The sequence below is a fragment of the Phyllostomus hastatus genome, unplaced genomic scaffold, assembly GCF_019186645.2.
Source record: "Phyllostomus hastatus isolate PE091 unplaced genomic scaffold, TTU_PhHast_1.1 phas_contig_58, whole genome shotgun sequence".
Lineage (NCBI taxonomy): Eukaryota > Metazoa > Chordata > Mammalia > Chiroptera > Phyllostomidae > Phyllostomus > Phyllostomus hastatus.
Window position 1 is genome coordinate 30983708 of NW_025333916.1, and position 21294 is coordinate 31005001.

The 21294-nt window shown below is 36.2% G+C and overlaps 1 protein-coding gene across 3 annotated transcripts in view; it reads left to right on the forward strand.

Annotated features, from left to right (window-relative positions):
* The window catches only part of PDE4D (phosphodiesterase 4D), a 1296708-nt gene that overhangs the window by 144709 nt on the left and 1130705 nt on the right, over nucleotides 1-21294 (forward strand). The window lies entirely within an intron of this gene.

Below are 21294 nucleotides of genomic sequence, written 5' to 3' on the forward strand. Positions count from 1 at the left end.
CTGCATGAATCCCAAACTGTTTCCTAATGTATCAATTGCATTGGAACAAATTCATGTTTTCAAAGCATTATAGAAGAATGGCTATCATTGATCTCCTCTGTGATCCAATACATTTTATTTTCTGTATCTAAAAATGTTATGAGAAGGTTGTGGAGACTTTAGGCTTACAAAAGGCCCATGGTACAAGAAAAGGCCAGATACCCTTGCTCTGACAGACCTTCTCCTTTCACCCAGCTCATGCACCTGCGACTCCTCTGTGAGACTTGCTTCCAACCCCTGCGTCGCTGCCCACCCCCGCCCCATCTATAGTTATGTCTTCTACCTCAGTGCTTGTGGTGCTTGTTTAAACTATGTGTGTCAGAACTTAACTACAGTCTTTTATATTGTTATTTACATTTTGAATGTTCTTCCCTCCTGAACTATATTCTAAGCTTAAAATAGAGATGACATTTTTTTTCTGTTCTTTTCATTCCTTTTAGTGTTTTAGAAATTTATTCTGTGAGTTCTCATTGAGTGAATTAATGAAATAATATTCAGCCAAGAACAGTAAAGGGAAGCAGAAACTGTAATAATTAGTTGCTCAGTCTTGTGAATTGTTAAAAGATAGCAGAGTGGATGGGGGCAGAGCACCCTCATGTTCTAAGTGCCCAGGAGAGAAGCAAACAGATTGAAGGGCGGTGTGCGTTGTGTTGAGAATATAAGTAATTCCTGACAAGAGTTTTAACTACCTAGGAGGGCTGCTGGGAGAGATGAAGGGGTCCTCTCTTCAGGGCAAAGGACTCTTGCCCAGAAGTCCTTTTCATCTAGCATAGACTTTCCTTTGGTTGGTTGAAAATATGACCGTGTCTAAAGGTAGCAGAGATATAGAATAGATGCTCTTGACATTTTAGATTTTTAAATAATACTTCCAAATAATGTGTTCAAGCCACACATTAGTAAGTGAGCCACAGATTTGGAGCTTTCTGAGCCCTCATGGAGGCTTGTTCTGCGTCCTTATGTTAGGGTGACAAGGTTTGGAGCTAAAACTAAAAAGGAGCCAACATTGCAGCAGAAGCCTCTTCCAGACCCAGTGTGCTGGTTTTGAAATGAGGTATTTTCTGTCCACAGCCATATGCAGTGTGAACGAGCCACAGATGCACATCAAGTGAGTGGGTGAAATAACGTTTGGTGGGGAATAATGACAGTTTTATGGCATTCGTCCTTGGAGCCCCAGGTGCACTTACTCATCTTTCATATATTTTAAGCTTTCAACCTTGGGAATATTTCAGCAGGTTAGCATCTGTATTTCAGAGAGGAGCCCTGCGGTGAATCAGTGAGGAGAGCGAGTCGTACGTGGAACTGGGAGAACCGATGAGAACACTCTTATTGAGAGATTGGTATAACAATGCAACCCAGTAGCAGGCCATGGCCTTTTGTCTTTCCTTTTGACTTTGCAGCTCACTGACCTTACTGCCCTGGCCCTGGAGGTAACCGTGGTTCAGGCAGGTTGTACCAAACTTTGCATACTCTCCTGGAATGCCAGGATCCTCTACCTGGATTACCATGACTCGGAGCATGGGTTATCATTTCTGAGCACAGAGTATTCTAACCTTTGACTTTTGTGTAGGGGATTCTTACTCTTCTCTTCTGCCTATTTCATGATTAGTCAGAGGATTATTTTGTGTGAGTCAGGGCTGTCTCTATATATGGCCATTAAATTGGCTATTTAAAAATTTGTTTTTGTTTTCAATTTGAATAAATATATTTTAGGCAATTATGTGGCAATAAAGATAGGTAAGAATCCATTAGTCTTTGCAGACATTGATTTTAGCTTATAATTTTGTGTGTATTATTCCATGGACTTAGTCTTGGCTTTCTAAAACCTTTCTCACCTCTAAAATTATCATTATATAAAGTATAATTAACAGTAGCTGAAATATTTATTTAAATCCACACACTGACTAACAGCAACCATAGTGAACACAGTTTAGGTTAGATTTTATTTCTTTTATCCAAAGAATACTGTGGGATATATAGAGCAATGAGCAAACACCTCAAGACCTTAGACTGATTAAGAGATTCAGAGTGAGTTTCAACAAGAAAAGGAAAGAACATAAGTGGCACTACAGTAAAATAGCTATAAGGAGGCAGATTGTTGTAGAAACACAGCAAGCGCAATAGTCTGCTAGAAAGACAGTTTCTTAAAAATTCTTATACTCCTGTAGCATTTACTTACAAATTGTACTGTCCTTTGACTTGGGCAGGAGCTGCCTGGCCCAGCACATTAGGGAACCCTAATTTAGCCCTCCTCTGCTCACACCATTTCCCACTGAGTAAAGATTTTGTGGGATAAAGGAATCATGTCCTTCCTTTTTATAGATCATGGTCAGGGCATCTGCACCCTGGATGGAATTTCCTGTCCAAATGGTCCTAAGCCAAGACATGGGTCTCCCCTCCAAAGCAGGTTGCACTCCACACAAGTGGTGGCCAAGGGGCAGCTGTTTGCAGGGGCACAGAATGCTATTGGCTGCCAAACTATGGGGTCCCTATCTGTGCTTGCAAATCCTAGTGAGGGAGTGAGTCGATGCAAAGAGAAATGGAGTGGACCAGAGCCTGGAGGACCAGCTTTTTTTAAACCACTACACTCTGGCATAAAACTTCTCCTAAGTGCTTTGCACACCTTATCTCATTTAATCCTGCGGAACGCTCCAGGGTAGTGTTTTATCAGTACATTATGGGAATCAGGCTAAGGGGAGTCCAGTTACTAACTCAAGTCAGTAACTTTCTTCAAAGAAGAAAGAGATATTTCTCTGTAAGAAGTTGAGTCAGGATTTAAACATCAGTTTATTGGATTCCAAAGTGCGTGTTTGTGTTCACTTGTTAGGTTGCCTGTTGTTGGCATCTTTGTCTTTACATCTCTCTTCTCCCTAGAACCTTGGCACGTGATGATATGCATAAAGATTTGTTGAGTAACTAAGATTGTGGGTCACATTATTTGTCCACCTTTACTATTAGTAGGATATAGAGTATAATTGTGGTATAGGTGGGAAATTCCATGTAAAGTGTGATGAAGGGGCACTTTTCACTCTTGATCCATTATGCTGTTAAGTGTGCTGATCTCACCTAGATATTATGGCTTCCCGGGCTCATGCCTGCACTAGTCAGCCTGGTAAGTTGCTGCAAATTTTCTAGCTAGCATAGACTCAAATGCCCCAGAAGGAAATTTTATTCAGAGAAAATATTAACACACACGTTTGCTGCCACTTTTTTTTCCCTTAAAATGACACAAACTTTGGGTATTAAGTTGATTCAAGAGGGGTTGTCAAAATGCCTGCCTGTCATGGGTTGATTGGCATCTGTTGGTGAGGCCCCCTCCTTGGCCTTCCTGTGCCGTGGTGGTTCCCCATGTGTGGCCTGTTCATGCTGCTCATCCAGGAACATGTGGCTGTGCTCTTCCTCAGCTTTGTCTCTCCTTGAGCTCCCTCCCACTTATCCAAGATGCCAAGACCATTCTCTGCTATTGGAAGAGTGCCCTGGAACACTCTCCTAACTCCTGCTATAAACTAGTTTTGGTATTTTCCCCATGTGTTCTTATCTGCACACTTGAAAGTTTTGGCTGATTTATCCGTTTTTCTTGCTGTACTGTAGCCCTATTCGAGGGCAGGTTTTTGTGTCTCTCCTGTTTATCGTTGATTGCTGCATCTAACACATGCCTAGCACATAAAAGGTACTTAATAAATACTTGTACAATGAAGGAATGGGCTGCCATCATAACTGAATCATTACTTATTTTTTTCAAAGCAGTTCTGGCATTACAGTATCAGATTAATATTTTTTTCATGGAAAACTTAGTCTCCTCTTTAGTGTAATCACATCCATTCGCCCTCCAAGAGTGACATGCTCCTTCTAGGACCCTCCCTTTAGCCCCTGGAGAGACGGCAGAACTGGCTCTTCTCAGAAAGTGACTAAAACCTTATCAAACTTCAGGAAAGCTCCATCTACTTAACCAGGTGCTGACAACAGAGCTCATGTTGTGTCCCCTTCTGCCTCCATTTACTCAGTCACTGTGTAAAAGAGGGTCACTTTGCCCAAATCTCATAGTGACTAGGGCTAGATGAACTGCCAGGTGAATTGTTTCCTAAAACCAGAACTTGAATCATGATGTCCATTAAACAGGATTGAACTTTTGTGCAAGAAGGCTGGTAACAATTGCCCAAGTTTGGAGAAAGGACTTCATCATCATCATCATCATCATCACCATCATCATTTTAACCTTTGCTGATCCTGTAAAAACTTATATTTATATAAGCTATTATATTTAATAGGAATATAGAAATAATATAAATTATGTGTTCAACATAATGAACTTTCATATAATGAACACATCCATGTAACTTCCAGCCAGATCAAGAAATTTAAATTATCAATATCCCAGAGGTCTCCCTCATACCTTCTTCCATTCACTAACCCTGAAATGGTGACATCATTTAACCAGTTTTTGAACTTTTATAGATGGAATCATTTGTTATGCATTTTTATGACTGATAATCCAGTCAACATTATGATGTTCATCTATATTGTTGAAAGTAATAATAGTTTGGTTCTTTTTATTGCTGTATAGTATTCCGTTATATATTTTCTATACCACAGTTTATGAGTTCATTCTACAGTTAATAGGAATTTGGGTTATTTATAGTTTGGAACTGTTACAAATAATGCTGCTATACCCAGTTTTTGTAGATTTTTTTTATTCACATGTGCCCATGTCTACTGGGCGTAAACTGAGGAGTGAAATAGGTGGGACATAGTAGGTATATGTTCAACTTTAGTAGATTGTATCAAGCAGTTTCTGCAAATTTGCCTTAACAACAATTTTCCTGGAGTTGTTTTTAAATAATAGCTAATCCTTACACTTGATTTTGGGATCAAGTGGGAAAGAGTGAATCAGTGAGTATCGGGAATACCCGAAGGAAGTATATAATGCCAAGGAAACTTTTAAATTTGACTTTTGGGAGGGTGGGTATGAATGAGGGTAGGCCCTCTATGGAGACATGTTTTCCCTCCGAATTTTAGCTGGGTTGTTCCATTGAAGATTTATACCTAGAGAGCTATTGCGGGGGGTGGGGCATGTGGTGGCTTAAACTAGATGGGATCTTAGTTTCAGTTTACTTATGCAGGAAAGGCCACTTACATAATGACATTTTGGCTTCTCTCAGGGAGTTCTAGTGGCTCCCTTGTTATGCAGGATAAACCCTAATGTTCATTCTGCAGGCGACATTGCCCTTTGACGGGGATGCTGGCGAGCAGGGCTATTTGAAGAGACCGTGATGGACTCTCTTTTTCTTTGTAGTCTTACAGGAGGCTCAAGGCAGCTTTACAGTGTTTGTTTGTTTGAAAATAATAACCTCTGAGTATATCTTAGGTACACCCTGAGGTATTACTTTGGCTGCAAAACTAGATTTCATAAGGATTATCTCACTTAATTCACATAGTAACCTATGAGGTTAGGTATTATCACTCCCATTTCAGATCGGCTTAGTGGAGCTAAGTAGTTTGCCCATGGTCACACAATTAGTGAAGAACAAAATATGAGTCTAGTGAGCCAATTCCACAGAGTATACACTGAGCCTTTTTATATATACATATATTAAATGTATATATACACACACATATAATACAGGATCTTTGAGTCTAGCTTGACATTTCTTCCATTCTTTCAACATACAAGAAAGATAACTGATTAAAAGAAAAAGATTTTTGAAGAGATTTTTACTCCCCTTGCTATACTATTTTGGTTAATTTTGGGGGCATCATTTGTGGGGACACTGATTATTTACTCTTCTAATATAGTGTGAGGCATAGACAGTGGCGAATGAAGGACAGGGAAGGAAGGACAGGGTGAATTAGTAAATGCAGACACAACTGATGCATATGTGCATATTCATAGTTCTGGTGGCAGTGTCAATGAGCTGTTTAATTTCAAATGGTTTGGTCTGGCTCAGTTTGGAGGCTAACCTTTGGAACTTTGCTTCTCTCCTTATGACCTGAGTGCTTGCTAGACATGTGTATGCTAATTTCCTTAATAACTTGTAATTAACCTATACCTTCTTTAGTGATTTGAAATATCATATTTTCTTATGTTAAAATTTTATAGTGTACATAATTAGCATATGTATTTTTGGCAACTAATCTGGAGCTAGTATCATAATACTGGTTGAAAGTTTTCATCTCTGTAGGTTTCTAATATACTTTATTAGCTAGAATGGCATAACTTTCATTGCATCTTTTTCCTTTGATATTAAAAAAATTAATACAGAAAATGATAATCATGCCTCTTTCACTGTTTCAAGTATTTGTAATTTATTTAGTTGTGACATTTTTGTTTTAATATACAAGGACTCTTGGACTTATGTTTTTTACTTAGTGATGATTTCATTTTAATAATAGTGAGATACTTTTATCAAATGCTTTTTTAATATTTTTTTGTTATTGTATATCACATTGATTTATAGATGCTGAACTATCTTTGCATATTAGTTTTCTATTTCTCCATTCAGATTTGTTAGTATTTGCTTAATATTTTTAGAAGTTCCTATGCTAGGGACATATACATTTACAGTTATTATTTTATATTGAAGAATTGACCATTATCATTATATAATGACTTTTGTTTTCTTTTGTTACAGTTTTCTATTTAAAGTCTATTTGCCTGATAAAAGTATAACTATTCTGCCTTTTTTTTTGTTTTCATTTTTATGGAATAACTTTCTCCATCCTTTCAGTTTGAGCCTCTGTTTGTCCTTAAAACTGAAGTGAGTCTCTTGTAGGCAGTATTTGGTTGGGTCTTGTTTCTTTGATCTATTTAGCTACTCTATATTTTTTTATTAAAGGACTTAACCCACTCACATTTAAAGTAACTATTGATAGGTAAGGAGTTACTAATGCCATTATTGTTTTCTGGCTGTTTTATAGTTCCTGTTCCTTTCTTCCTTTCTTGCTGTCTCCCCTTGTGAATTATTGATTATCTGTGGTAGTATGCTTTGATTCCCTTCTCTTTTACTTTCGTGTGTCTATTGTAGGCTTTTGCCCTGTGGTTATAATGAGACTTACATAAAATATTATATATATATATATATGTATATGTATATATAAGCTAATAAAACTTAACTTTGATACCACATAATCACTTTACCCTTTTACTCCAGCTGCCCACATTTTATTTTTTAAATCCTTATCCAAGAATATGTTTATTGATTTTAGAGAGAGAGAAGAAGGGAGACGGGAAGGGAGGAGAGAGAGAGAAACATCAGTAGGTTGCCTCCCAGTGGGGGATCGACCCTGCAGCTCAGGTGTGTGTTCTGACTGGGAATTGATCTGGCAACCTTCTGGTGCATGGATGGCACTCCAACCAAGTCACCTGGCCAGGGCTACATTTTATATTTTTGGTGCCACAATTTATCTTAATTTATTTTGTATGTCCATTAATAAATTATTTTAGCTATAGTTATTTTTAATACTTACATTCTTTACCTGTTAAACTAGGGTTAAGTAATTAACACACTGCTATATTACATTATAAGAGTTTCTGAATTTGACTATATATACTTGTTTTTATATTTTCATGTTATTCATTAGAATCATTTCATTTCAGTTTGAAGAACTTCTTTTAGTGTTTTTTGGTAAGGTGAATCTCATGACGATGAACTCCCTCACCTTTTGTTCATTGGGTCTCTTTTTCTCCTTCATCTCTAAGGGACAACTTTGCTGGGTAAAGTATTTTTGGTTGGAAGTTTTATCTTTTAGCAATTTTAATATATCATCCTATTCTTTCCTGGCCTGGAAGGTCTGCTGAGAAATCTGATAGCTTTATGGGAATCTTCTTTTATGTGAGACTTTTTTTCCCTCTTTGTCTTTGATTTTAAGTAGTTTTATTGTAAAATGTCTTAAAGAAGATCATTTTGAGTTGAGAATCTGGGAGGACTTATGAGCTTCATGAATTTGCATATTCAGATCACTCCCTAGGTTTAAGATGATCTCAAGCCATTATTTCTTTAAATAAGCTTTGTGTTTATTTCACCTTCTCTTCCTCTTCTGGGATTCTCATAATGCATCGATTGTCTCTCGCTATAGTATTCCTTAGTTCACAGAGGCTTTCTTCACTTTTTTTAAATCTGTTTTTTTCTTTTTTTCTCTTCTAACTAGATAATTTCAAATGATCTGTCTTCTACTTCACAGATTCTTTGTTTTATCAAGTTTACTGTTCATGCTCATTATTATGGTTTTTTAAAATTTCATTTATTGTATTCTTCAGCTCCAGAATTTCTGGTTAGTTTTGTTTTATGATTTTTCTGTGTTAATTTTTAAATTTTGTTCTTGTATTATTTTCCTGATTTTGTTAAATTATTTTTCTGTTTCCTTACAGCTCAATGAACTCCCTTAAAACAACTATTTTGAATTCTCTATCAGGAGAACCACAGATCTTTATTTTCGGGGGGGTGGTTACTGAAAAATTGTTGTTTTCATTCTGTGGTATCATGTTTCCTTCTTTTTTCTGCTCCTTGAAGTCTTGCACTGCTGTCTTCCTATTTGAAGAAGCAGCCAGCTCCTCCAGTCTTTACTGACTGGCTTGGAGAGAGAAACACTTTTCCTTCAGCCTTGTTTAGAATTCTGAGGTTTTCTCAGTTTTTTTTTCCTATGATACATCTTCTCCACATAAGAGGGAACACCCTCTTATGAAGGAATTCTTCAGAGTGTGTGCCTTTCGTCAATCCTGAAAAGCCAGGCCCTGTGCTAGCAGTTTCCTCATTGCTTTCCCTAGGGTGGTGCCTAATGCTTGGGTTTGTATATTTTCTCTCACTCCTGAGGAGTCAGGCCAGCTTTCTGCCATGCTCACTAGCACCCTGCAAAGGCTCACTCTCACTCTCTTCACACTTGGGGACGCATAGTGTGAGCTGGCCATGGGACAGGAATGTGTGTGTGTGTGTTATGCTTATGGAGTGTTGGGGGTACCAGTGCGTCAGTTCAGGGAATTCATAGATGAGGTGACTCAGCAGCTCATGGGCGGTCTCCCTGATGGAGTCTGTTAAGTGATATATTTGTAGGATCTATGCTTCTTTGGTACATTCTGATCTGAGTTCTCACCTGTCATTTTGATCTTCTGGCTATTTACTGCTCCTCAGTTTATGTCTCAGTATGCTGAATGGAGTGTGAAGGAAGTGGTCACTTGCCACTTTGGCAGCATTCTGCACACCTGGGGAAAGCATGTGCTCACTCACACACACTCACTTTCCCCTGTGGGAGAAACTGTGGGCTGCAAAGGCCTCTCTTGAGACTGAGCATTGTGGGAGGGGTGATGCAGGTAAGTGAAACTATCCTCTTACCCTTTGCATCTCATCTTAAATTTTTTTTTTTGCTCCAACTGTGTTAGAACTTTCCCGCTGGATCTCCAAAAGGACTCTCATGTTCCTGGGTGATTGTCAAAATCTACATTCTTTTGAGGGAAAGATGATGGAAAATTCTTAGGTTGATAATATCACCAAAACTAGTATATTTATAATTTTTTATAGATAAGCATTTTTAATCTTGCCTGGAATCTTGCAGAATATTTTTATTTACTAGTTAAACATGTATCAGACATGCTAAGATTTATGTCTTTATTCATTTATTTTTTCCCAGAGCCATGTGACTCCTTTTTCTGAGCTTTGGAAAATTTTCTTCAAGTATACTTTTTACTATTGTTTCTGCTCAATTTCTCTGGACTGTCCTCTAGAATCACTGATTAACTGTGTGTTAACTGACTAGTCTCTGTGTTTTCACTTCTCTGTCATATTTTCCTTTGTATTTTTTCCCATGAGATCTATAGAAATAATAATTACATATGCATTAAACCTATTGTATTCAGTATCAATTCTTCTGTTTTTAGTTTCTTTTTAATCTTTTTTTATCTTTTCTTCTTTTCCTTTTCCCCTATTGCCTTTTTAATGTGTCTGGAAACCTCTTTATTCCATCCTGTTTCCTTTTCATAGAGGCCATCTTTCTTCATTTAAAATGAGGATACAAAATTGTTTTCTAAAATTTTCTTTTGCATTTTGCAGTAAAAATTTTTTTTTCAAAGTTTAGCTTTGAATCTTTGGAACTTTTTTTCTTTCCCTTGTTCTATTTAAAAGTTTTTTTTTTCTATTCAATGTTAAGTATTGCCCCAAGGATACACTGGATGAGTAGATTTCCCTTGTTTTACCTCCTTTTCTACTGTAATGGTGGTGAAAACTTCAGTGTTCAGTTTATAGTTTAATGGACATTATTTCCATTTTAATTACCATTTTAACAGTTGCAGTTTGATCTTTTTTCAAGTCTCATAGTCCAGTTCTTTGATAATCTGAGCAGAAGTTTTACATGGCATCTATAATTTCCAGCAAATCAGTTTTTTGTCTTTGCCCCATTCACTTCCCTCTCCACCCCAACCACCAAAGCCTGAGAGAACTTGCAATGCTACAGGCTTCTCTCCTCTACTTGCTGCTCAGTTTTTTTCTTAAAGATGGTAGCATGTTTAGAGAAAGAGTATTTGTCTCAGAGCATAATCTCAAAGCTAAGAACTCTGGGCGACTCTTTTCTCTTGGAGGAGAGAAAGATATATTCTTAGTTTTTTATGTGCATGAGCACAGAAACTGGAAGTGAAAGTTGAATATGCCATGAAGTCATTAAATTCCCGTTAGGGTTTTCAACATTAGAATCTATTCATTGCTTCTAGATGATGGCATTGGTTGTCTGTTAGTTTTGACTTTAAAGGTTGTCTTTAATAGTTTTAGTGATAAGCCAAGAGGAGCAACGTAAAGGATGCTAGCCAGAAGCTCGTTGAACCTGAATCTCTTGTCAGAAGGCTTATTTAGAGATTGCATGCTAGTCATTTAATTTTTATACCTGTCTCTCTACCTAGAATTAAGACACAACCCTGTGGGTAATATTAAAATATGAATACTTTCCTTTCTGCCTTTCCTCTTTTGATGTAACAGTATTACCACAAATGAGTAAAGTAAAATAGAGACGTGAAACCTCAGTGATGACTATTAAAATGTAACACAACTGCACTGCATTTGAATCCATTGTAATATAGTTGAAATGTCTTTCATTTCCAGAAGGTATATTTTTCTTATTCTGATAGAAGATACAACTGGAGGACAAGATTTCCCTTATGTCATTGACTTGCAAAGGTACACAAGTAGAAAATGAAGGGTCACAACAGCTGCACAAATCATCCTCACTGTTAAATTAATGAGAAAACATAATTGAACTGAGTATGTTAAAGAGATGGGACCAGTCAACAAATTGTTCTTAGTAGGGAAAAAAGTGATATGGGGTTAAAATTGACATGGGAACAAAAGAAGAAATTGAGGAGTTGAAGTGGGAGGAAAAATGGTGGAAGTTAGTGAATGTCTATTTGAGTGTGCAATTGCATTTTTAAAATAGTCACCTAATTATGTATCCATATGTAGTAATTCTTATTCCATACTTTTGATTTGTTTTAAGTATTCTCTGTATGTGATTTTCAGTTGTGTAGTTTTTGAAATCAAATTTTAGAGGAGTAATACATTTATTTGAAAATGCTTTATGAATGTGTTTATATTTCATTTTGGGAAAAACATGGATTTTTCTTCTAAATGGCTAAAGGTATTTAGCCATTCTGATCTACCCTTCTGATAATGTTTCTGATCTTTTAGGTAAACACATTTGTGTTACTTGAATGGTAGGCAGTTAGTCATAGGCAGGAGGCGTTAAGAAAAAATAAGACATTTAATGCAAATTAATTCTTCTTACCTGCTCAGTTAATTAAGATTTTCCCCATAATTTGCTTCTGTTTTACTGGTAAATGTTTGTTGATCTGAAGGAAGGTAAAAAATAATTGTCAAACTACATATAAACCATGGCCAAATAAAGAATTCATAGTTTTTACTCAAGTAAATGGATTATTTGAACTATAATTACAAAAAGAACTGGATACTCTAGGAGTTCATTATTTTGAATGCATATTTGAACTAGCTAAAAATCCTGCTCTATAGATGAATGCACTGGCAGTCTGTTAATCACAGCCATAAACATGAGTCATTTACAATTGGAGTGGGCTTCATACTTGGAACATCTTGAAAATGTTTCTTCTTTAGATATCCCAAATTAAGCATGTTCTGAAGCTATACTGCGTTAACATTTCCACAGTAAAATCTCATTATTGGCATTTCCTGCAAAAGTAGCTTGGAATTGAAATTCTCTTTTATAAATAAAAATGCTTTGGCTTCTTATGTGAAGGCAAACCTACTGACCTTTGGTTGTAGAATAATATAATTGATTATATTATAAAGTATATTTTAGGAATTGGAACCCTGTATTTATTATGCAATTGGAATTACAATCTCCTGGAAAAATAATTTCCTTACAAGACTGAATAGTTAAAAACATCACCTTGGTGATAAAGTTGAAAATGATGTCCAGAATTATAACATATTTGGGCACTAGTGCACTTATAGATGGGTTAATGTCATCACATTTTAAGTTTCAGAGTATTTTCCCACATCTGTGTTAACCAGTCCTGTTCATAGTGAATCTTAGAAAACTCTCGAATGATTCCTATTTCTCCATGCTTGTAACTTTCTTTACTTTATATTTCTGCTTTTACCTAGACTTCTTGTTCCCCACCTGTTCTAATGGCCATTTTGCAAACATTTGTGCAGGATACTAATTATTATTTTTAGTATCTATGAATTACAAAAGTACCTGATGAGAAAAAGTTCCTTTTATATTGCTTACATTTTATAAATATCAAAAATATTTGAAAAACTGAAATGTGTACATTTTAAACATTTACTAAGTTTACTCAGCGTGTGATAGACTCTTAGACCTCTTGCAGTTGCATGCGTCAGAGACTGGGAAACATTGGCTCACTGTGCAGTTCACATAGTAGGCTTGGGTCTCTTAAGATATGCCGAGTGTCTCAAAGTTTTTTTCCAAAATGTTTTACGTTTGAAAACCATTTATGATATGTATTAGAAAAAAAAAGTGTATGTGTAAAAACATGGTTCTTTTAAAAAGCAAATTTAATGAGTTTTTAAAAAAAAGTAATAGCCTTTTACTTAATTGGACATGAGGAAATCCCTCAAGACCTTAGCTCTAACTCTTCAGGAAAAACAAATAATGGAGATGAAGACAAGGCTGTCTTCATTCTGTGTGGTCTCTGACAGACATGGAAAGCCTGGAGGCCTGAAAATACCTCCTCCCTAGGGCTATAATGTAATATCTTGGAGGTGCTGGCTAATTCTTTGGGTTCACACTGTTCCTAAAATAATGGTCTAGAGCCTCTGAATGGTCTAAGGGGCGTAAGTAGTTAGTGGAATCGAGCTAGTCAGGTTGCAGCTTGGGTGGTGAAAGACAAATACCATATGATCTCACCTGTAAGTGGAACCTATTCAACAAAATAAACAAATGGGCAAAATAGAACCAGATACATGGAAATAAAGAACAAACTGACAGTGATGAGAGGGGAGGGGAGAGGGGAATAATGGGGGAAAGAGCAAATCAAGTAACATGTATAAAGGGCCCATGGACAAGGATAACAGGGGTGGGAGAGAATTAAATGTGGGAGAAGAGGGGTGGACTGGGCAGGGGAAGGTAATCGGGGAAAAGAGGACAGCTGTAACTGAACAATAATAAAAAAAAATAAAAAGGAACGGTCATCAAGAAACAGGTATAAAGGACCCATGAACAAAGACAATGGTGTAGGACTAAATGTGGTAGGAGGGGGTAGGTAGGGCAGGGGAGAGTAATAGGGAGGAAATGGGGACAACTATAATTGAAAAACAATAAAGTAAGAAAGAAAATATGAGTCCCTACTCAGCAAGCTGCCTGAAGATCTCTCTGATGATGTTAACTAGAATTTCTTTGGTGTTTTGCCTACTGCTTCAGTGGTTCTCAAAGGGCAATAATTTTGGCCCCAGGGTAAATGTCCAAAACATTTTTGGTTGTGACAACTATGGGAAGGGTGGTATTGCCATATGGTAGGTAGGATCCAGCGATACTACTAAACATTCTACATTGCACAGGACAGTACTTACCCCTAACCCAACATAGTATTACCTGTAGGAATATTTGATAAATCCCATCTTCAAAAAAAAAGTCCAATCCTATAGCTAACATTATATTTAAAGGTAAGTGCCTTTTCCTAAGATTGGGAAGAAGGCAATGATATCTTTTGTCATGCCTTTATTCAGTATTTTCCTGGAAATCATGCAAGAAAAAGAATTAAAAGGAATAGTTTGCAAAGGAAGAAGTGGCCTTTATTCATGGGCGATATGAGCATGTGCACAAGTAACTATCATAAATAATTTCAATAAAAGTGACTTGAATCAATAAGTGAGATGAGCAATGTCTCAGTGTTGGAGTTAGTACAAATTCAATTATATTTATAAATACCTGCAATAAGCAATTGAAAGTTAAGGTTTAAAATTACATTTACAAAAATATAAAATATAAAATATTTATAAGTAAATTTAAAAAATTGGGAAGAACCTTTGCATAGAAAACTATAAAACATTACTGAAAATTAAAGACTTAAATAAATAGAGAAATATGTTCATGAATTGGAAGACTATATTGTTAAAATTTACTTGTCTCCGAATTAATCTCTAGACTCAAATTAATTTTAATTTTCTTCTCAGTGTGCTTTTATACCATAAAATTGACAAGCTTATTCTAAAATTTTTATGAAAAAGCAAAGAATCTATAGTAATCAAAATAATCTTGAAAAAGAAGACTAATTCTAACTTTAGGCTTCCTATAAATATGCAATAATTAAGATGGTAAAATTTTGGCATAAAAATAGATAAATAAATAAACAAAACAGAATAGAGGCCAGAAACAGACACATATTTATACATTGTTGTTATTTTTTTAAGACATCAAAGCAATTAAGTAAGGGAATGGATAGGCTTATTAACAAATAGTGCTAGAACAAGTTGATGTGAATTCAAAAGAAAAAGAAAAAGAACCTAGATTTCCAGTCAAGATGAAGGCGTAGGCAAACACAGCTTGTCCTTGCACGACCACAGCAAAAATTACAGCTAAACTACAAAACAACTATCACCCAGATTCATCAGAAAATAGAGTTGCACGGAAGACCAACAACCAAGGAATTAAATAAACCGCATTAATTCAGTAGGGTAGGAGGTGTGGAGATGTGGAGACATGGACTAGGTAGTCTCACACCCACATGTGGTAGATAAAAATTGGGAGGGACTTTTCAGGAGCGAAGGATCACAGTCCTATGGCAGACCACCCAGCTCAGGGTTCCAGTGCCAGGAAGATAAGTCCCTGAACTTCTGGCTGTAAAAACCAGTGTAGGTTGGGGCAGCAAAAGAAACTGCAGGATTCTCAGGTGTCTCTTTTCAACAGGTCTGCAACGAACTTGAGACTTACAAAGACTCACTCTCTCTGGGCTGCAGAATCAGGGCAGCAGCTTGAAGTGTACCAATGGCACATGGGGAGAAACTGGTGTCTGCATCAGAGCGAGTGCTGGGACACAGCTTCCTCCCATACAAAACTCCAGAGGCCAGGCAGAGGACATTGTCCACTTTCTGAGACCTCCCACACACAGATATGGTGACACCATATCTGAGACTCCATCAACCTGGTTTACAAAGGTTGACCTGCTCAGGTGATTACTTAAGGCTCTGCTCCATCCAACTTATGGGTGCACTTTTCTACATTAGGCCATGCTACTAAAACAAGGAATCAAAACAGCTCTAACTAATACATAGAAACAAACACAAGGAGGTTGCCAAAATTAAGTGACAAAGAAATATGGCCCAAATGAAAGAACAGAACAAAACTCTAGAAAAAGAACTAAGCAAAATGAAGATAAGCAATCTGCCAGATGCATAGTTCAAAGCATTGGTTATTAGGATGCCCAAAGAATTCACTGGGCACTTCAACAGCATAAAAAAATCTAGGCAGAAATAAGGTAACACTAAGTGTAATAAAGAAAAAATTATATGGAATCATCAGTGGAATGGATAAAGTCAAGAATCAAATCAACTATTTGAAACACAAGGAGGAAAAAAAATCAATCAGAATAGCAAGAAGAAAAAAGAATACAAAAAATGAGGAGGGGTAGAGTTGTCCTCTGGTTCAACCTCAAACATACTAACATTCAAATCATAGGGGTGCCATAAGTAGTAGAGAAAAAGCAAGAAATTGAAAAGTTATTTGAAAAAATAATAAAAGAAAACCTCCCTAATTTGATGAAGGGAATAGACATGCAAGCCCAGGAAGCACAGAGAGTCCCAAATAAGATGGACACAAAGAGGACCACACTAAGATACATCATCATTAAAATACCAAAGGTGAAAGATAAAGACAGAATCTTAAAAGCAGCAAGAGAAAAGCAGAGAGTTACCTATAGGGGAGTTCCTGTAAAACTGTCAGTTGATTTCTCAAAAGAAAGTTTGCAGGCTAGAAGGGATTGACAAAAACTATTCAAAGTGATGAAAAGCAAGGACCTATAACCTAGGTTACTCTGTTCAGCAAAGCTATCATTTAGAATCAAAGGGCAGATAAAATGCTTCCCAGACAAGGTAAAGCTAAAGGAGTTTATCATCACCATGCCATTATTACATGAAATATTAAAACAACTTATTTAAGAAAACACAGATCAAAACTGTGAACATTAAAATGGCAATAAATTAAGAGCTATCAATAATTGAACCTAAAAAACAAACAGAAAACAAGCAGAACAGAAATAGAATCGTAGATATTGAGATCATTTGGATGGTTACCAGTTGAGTAGGGGAAAGGGGAAAAGGTGCAGGGATTAAGAAGTACAAATTAGTAGTTACAGAATAGGCAGGGGGATGTTAAGATCAGTATAGGAAATGAAGTAGCCAAAGAATTTATATGCATGACCCATGGACATGAACTAGGGGGGAGATTGCCAGACGTAATGGGGGATACTGGGTGGAGGGAGGCAGGGAGGAAAATTGGGACAACTGAAATACATAATCAATTAAATATATTTTTAAAAAGTCTACACTCCTACTTCATACCATAAACAAAAAATTAATTTACAATGCATCACAGACCTGAAAGTAAAAGGTAAATCTCTAACACTGTTACAGAATGGACTGGGGTAGGGGGAGGGGGGAACAAAATACTATTACTGAATGGACGCCCCCTTCTCCCAGGATCTCCCTGTACTAGGTTCACCTTGCCCACTGCCAGGAAATTACATTTCTCAGTACCAGAGATTAGTGAAAAGGAAAGGAATCATTTGTCCAAAGGTTATACAGACTTAGAGTAATGACTTAATGTCTTCATTAAGATCCCAAAGTCCCTTAGAATACCCACAAATGCACACAGTCCTTCCTTCCCCACTCTGCCCAGTCTGGGGTACCATATCTCAGGAAAAGAAATAGAAGCCCATGGCTCTGGTAGCCCCCGGTTCTTCCCAGTAATCCATGGTTGCCTGGCAGGCCTCCCTCGGTTCCCAGCACCATCAGCTGTGTCTCTGCTGTGATCTCCAGTTCTTAATCCAAACCCGCGTAACACCTTCTCATGGCCCACCAGCAAGGGTCCTTTCACCCCTTTCCTTCCCACAGCGTCTCTCTTGCTTTCTTCCAAACTGCTAAGAGAGGGCTGTGCACCACTGCTACATCTTGCTTTCCAGCTTCCTAAGCTGCCTGGCAAAGGGAGCCCCAAAGCCACATGGTCCTCCCTTTCTCCAAAGTCTCATGCAGGTGCTGTAACCAGGGGGAGCAGCCTCCCAGTTACATCCTGTGTGGAAGTCACTCCCATCTCCCTGGTTCAAAGCCTGGCCACAGCTGTTTAACATATCCATGAAACCTGTCAAAAGCTATAGATATGTTAAATGATCACACCTGAGGTTAGTTGCAAAACTGTTGCTATGCAAAACAGCTCTCAATGGCCCTGCTCCATGTGTCCCATCCCCCAGTTAAGACTTGTGGGGGTAAGGACATCCTATATATATGTTTTTAATATTTCCTGGATACACTGAGTTCTTGACCCCATTACAAATCCCTATTTGGTGGCCCCCTGGCTGCCAGGCATCCCCAGGGATCCCCTGGCATCCCCCTAGTAGTTTCCAACACTAGGAAAAAATATAGGATAATATTTTTCAAATTGGTGGTTATGACAAACTGAATGTTTGTATCCTCCTAAAATTTACATGTTAAAATTAATATGTAATATGATGATATTAGAAGATGGGGCCTCCTAATGATTAGTTCCATCATAAATGATATTTGTGACCTTGTAAGAGGCTGAAGAAATCAGAATTCTTCTACTATGTGAGGACATAGTGAGAGACAACTGCCTATGAAAAAGAAAGTGGACACTCACCAGACACTGAATATTTTGTCACTTTGATCTTGAACTTCCCAGCTCTCAGAACTGTGAGAAGTAAATTTCTGTTGTTTAGAAACTGCCCAGTCTATGATAATTTGTTACAGCAGCCTGAACAGACTAAGACAGTAGTGGACCAATATTTCTTTATGAAATGTAGAAAATAATAAGCATAAAACCCAATAAATTAGACTTCATCAGAAGACATGATTAAGTAAATTAGGAAGTAAGCTGCTAACATGTGGAAATATTTATAAAACATACCTGATGCAGTACTTGAGTCAATATCATGTAAAGAAATTCTGTACTAAATTTTAAAAAGGCAAAGACTTTAAAAAATGGGAAAATACTTAAATGGACTCTTTATAAAAGTATATATATATGTGTGTGTGTGTGTGTGTGTGTGTGTGTGTGTGTGTGTATATATATATATATATATATATATATATATATATATGAATGGATGAATGTCCAGGAAACATAGTAAAGAATGCTCAATATTTTTAGTCTTCAGGGTAATGCATTTACAACCACAATGAGGTACCACTGTAATCACTGGAATAGCCAAAATTAAAGATATTGACAACACCAAATATTGGTGAGTTTTGGGGCCACTGAACTCTCATTCCTTGCTGATAGGCATACTGAATGTTGTCATTACTTAGGAAAAAGTATTTGCTCTTAAAAAAATAAAGTTACGTACACCTACCCTTTGGCCTGGAAATTTTACTCAGGTTATTTACCCAGAAAATACATATTTATATACACATAATGACTGGATGTTCAGAGAGGCTTTCTTTGCAATAGCCCCAAGCTGAAAACATCTCATGTATTCATCAACAGGAGAATTAATAACCAAATTTTGGTATAGTCATACAATGGTATACTACTCAGCACTAAAAATGATGAACTGCCAATATAGGCAAACAGGTGAAAAAGTCCTACATACATAATGCTGAGCAAAACCTCCCCTTCAAAAACAAAATAAAAACACATCTTATATCATTTCATTCATAGGAAGTTCTAGAACAAAAGTAATGCAAGGTTGAAAAGAAAAAGAATGATAATTGCTTCTGGAAAGGAAGCTTGACTACAAAGAGACATGAGAGAATTTTCTAGGGAGATGGACATATTCTATATCATTATAAGGGTATGGGTTACATAGGTGTATCTATTTGTCAAATTTGTACCATTAGGATTTATGTAATTTCATGAATTAAACTTATTGGAATATTTTAATATGTTAACAATAGCTACATGGGGTATAAGAATTTATCCCATTTTATAAAATCATATTCTTGTTTGCTTTGTTTTAAATTTTCCCTGTGAAAATACTTATAAGTGAATAGATTGTAGAGTTTGAGAACTTGCCTTAACCTTTAAACAATGATGGAAATGTTATGGCAACATTTAGAAAAATTCCTACTTGCCTAAGAACCAAAATTATGTAGTATTTTTGACAATTCAGTACATATTTATTAATGCATCTATTGTTTATTTACAGATCAGATGTAAATAAGATCAAATGGAAATACTCAAATGGTTCTGACTTCAGCTTTTAAGTGTTTAAGTCAGGTTTTCTAGGGGAAATTTAAAAATGATGAAAGGCAAGTAGCATTAGAGAATAAAATATAACTAGTAAATATGATAAATTAAAATCTGCCAACTATAATATTTCTAAATAACTAAAGATTTTTGTGGGGAAAATTATTTGAGTGACTTTAAGAAAATCTGTTCATAGATCCATTTTAATAGTACTGCTCTGAGTTATGTTCCCAAAGTTGGAAATTGCCTTGGAAAGGAGGTAGAATCAAGTATCATTTAATTAAAGTTATATTCTGTAACTTTCATAATCCTCCATAATATTGACCTCATTAATTTTTCTTCTCTGTTTTGGAGAATCCTATTTGGACTTGATTGTTACTACATTTCACAAAGCATCACTTAAACATATTGTCATACAATCCCACAGTAAAATGGGTGTGGGTATTCCATTTCTATATGTTTAAAATTTCAAAAATAAGTATTTTAAGTAAACTGGTAGTGCCCAGGAATCTTTTTAATTACTCTTCAATAGGGCTAGCTTAGGAAATAGTTCATCAGGTTTCCTGAAAAAAAAAATGGAAGAGTGATGTATACTTATAAGTGAGCATGATCAAAGTGAAAGAAAGAGTAAGCAGAGAAAATATCCCCCAAATCATTAAGAAACTTTAAAGCTTCTCAATATATATCATAAGACAAGAACCTGCTATCAGTTTTGATTATGTCATGATAAAGAGTAGAATTATTCATGTGTTCCAATGACAACATGGTTATGGAAGCTAGTCATATAAATGAGAGACATTAAAGCCTTTCCACTCTTATTGGCATTGATAAACAATATCAGTCAATCCATTAACAATACAAATCTTTGAAATATCTTTTGTTGAGTCAGGGGAATGGGACCTAGTTATCTATTTAGGCATAATCTACATTTTAGAAATAAAATATTTTATATGGAGTTTCCTTTGTACTTAAATCTAAAAACTATAATTTGGAGAAGTAGCCTTCATAACCCTTGAGAGAAAAAAAAGCTAAGAATGTTTAACTAACTTAAATGTTGACTAAATCTTAGCATCCCATGTAGCAATATTTTTGCCAATATATTACTTAGTGCTATCCAGAGTCTGTCAGGATTCTCATAATCTTCAGTTATTTTAAGCTAAACTTATTAATTCCAAATGATAGTTACTGATACATAACATTATTGAAAAACAGTAAAAATTTTATTTTTTTAATTATGTGTTTTTATCACTAAAATAATGTGCTTTTTAAAAAAATTTTATTTATTTATTTTTAGAGAGGGAAGGGAAAGAGAGAGAGAGAAAGAGAGAGAAACATTAATGTGCAGTTGCTGGGGGCCGTGGCCTGCAACCTAGG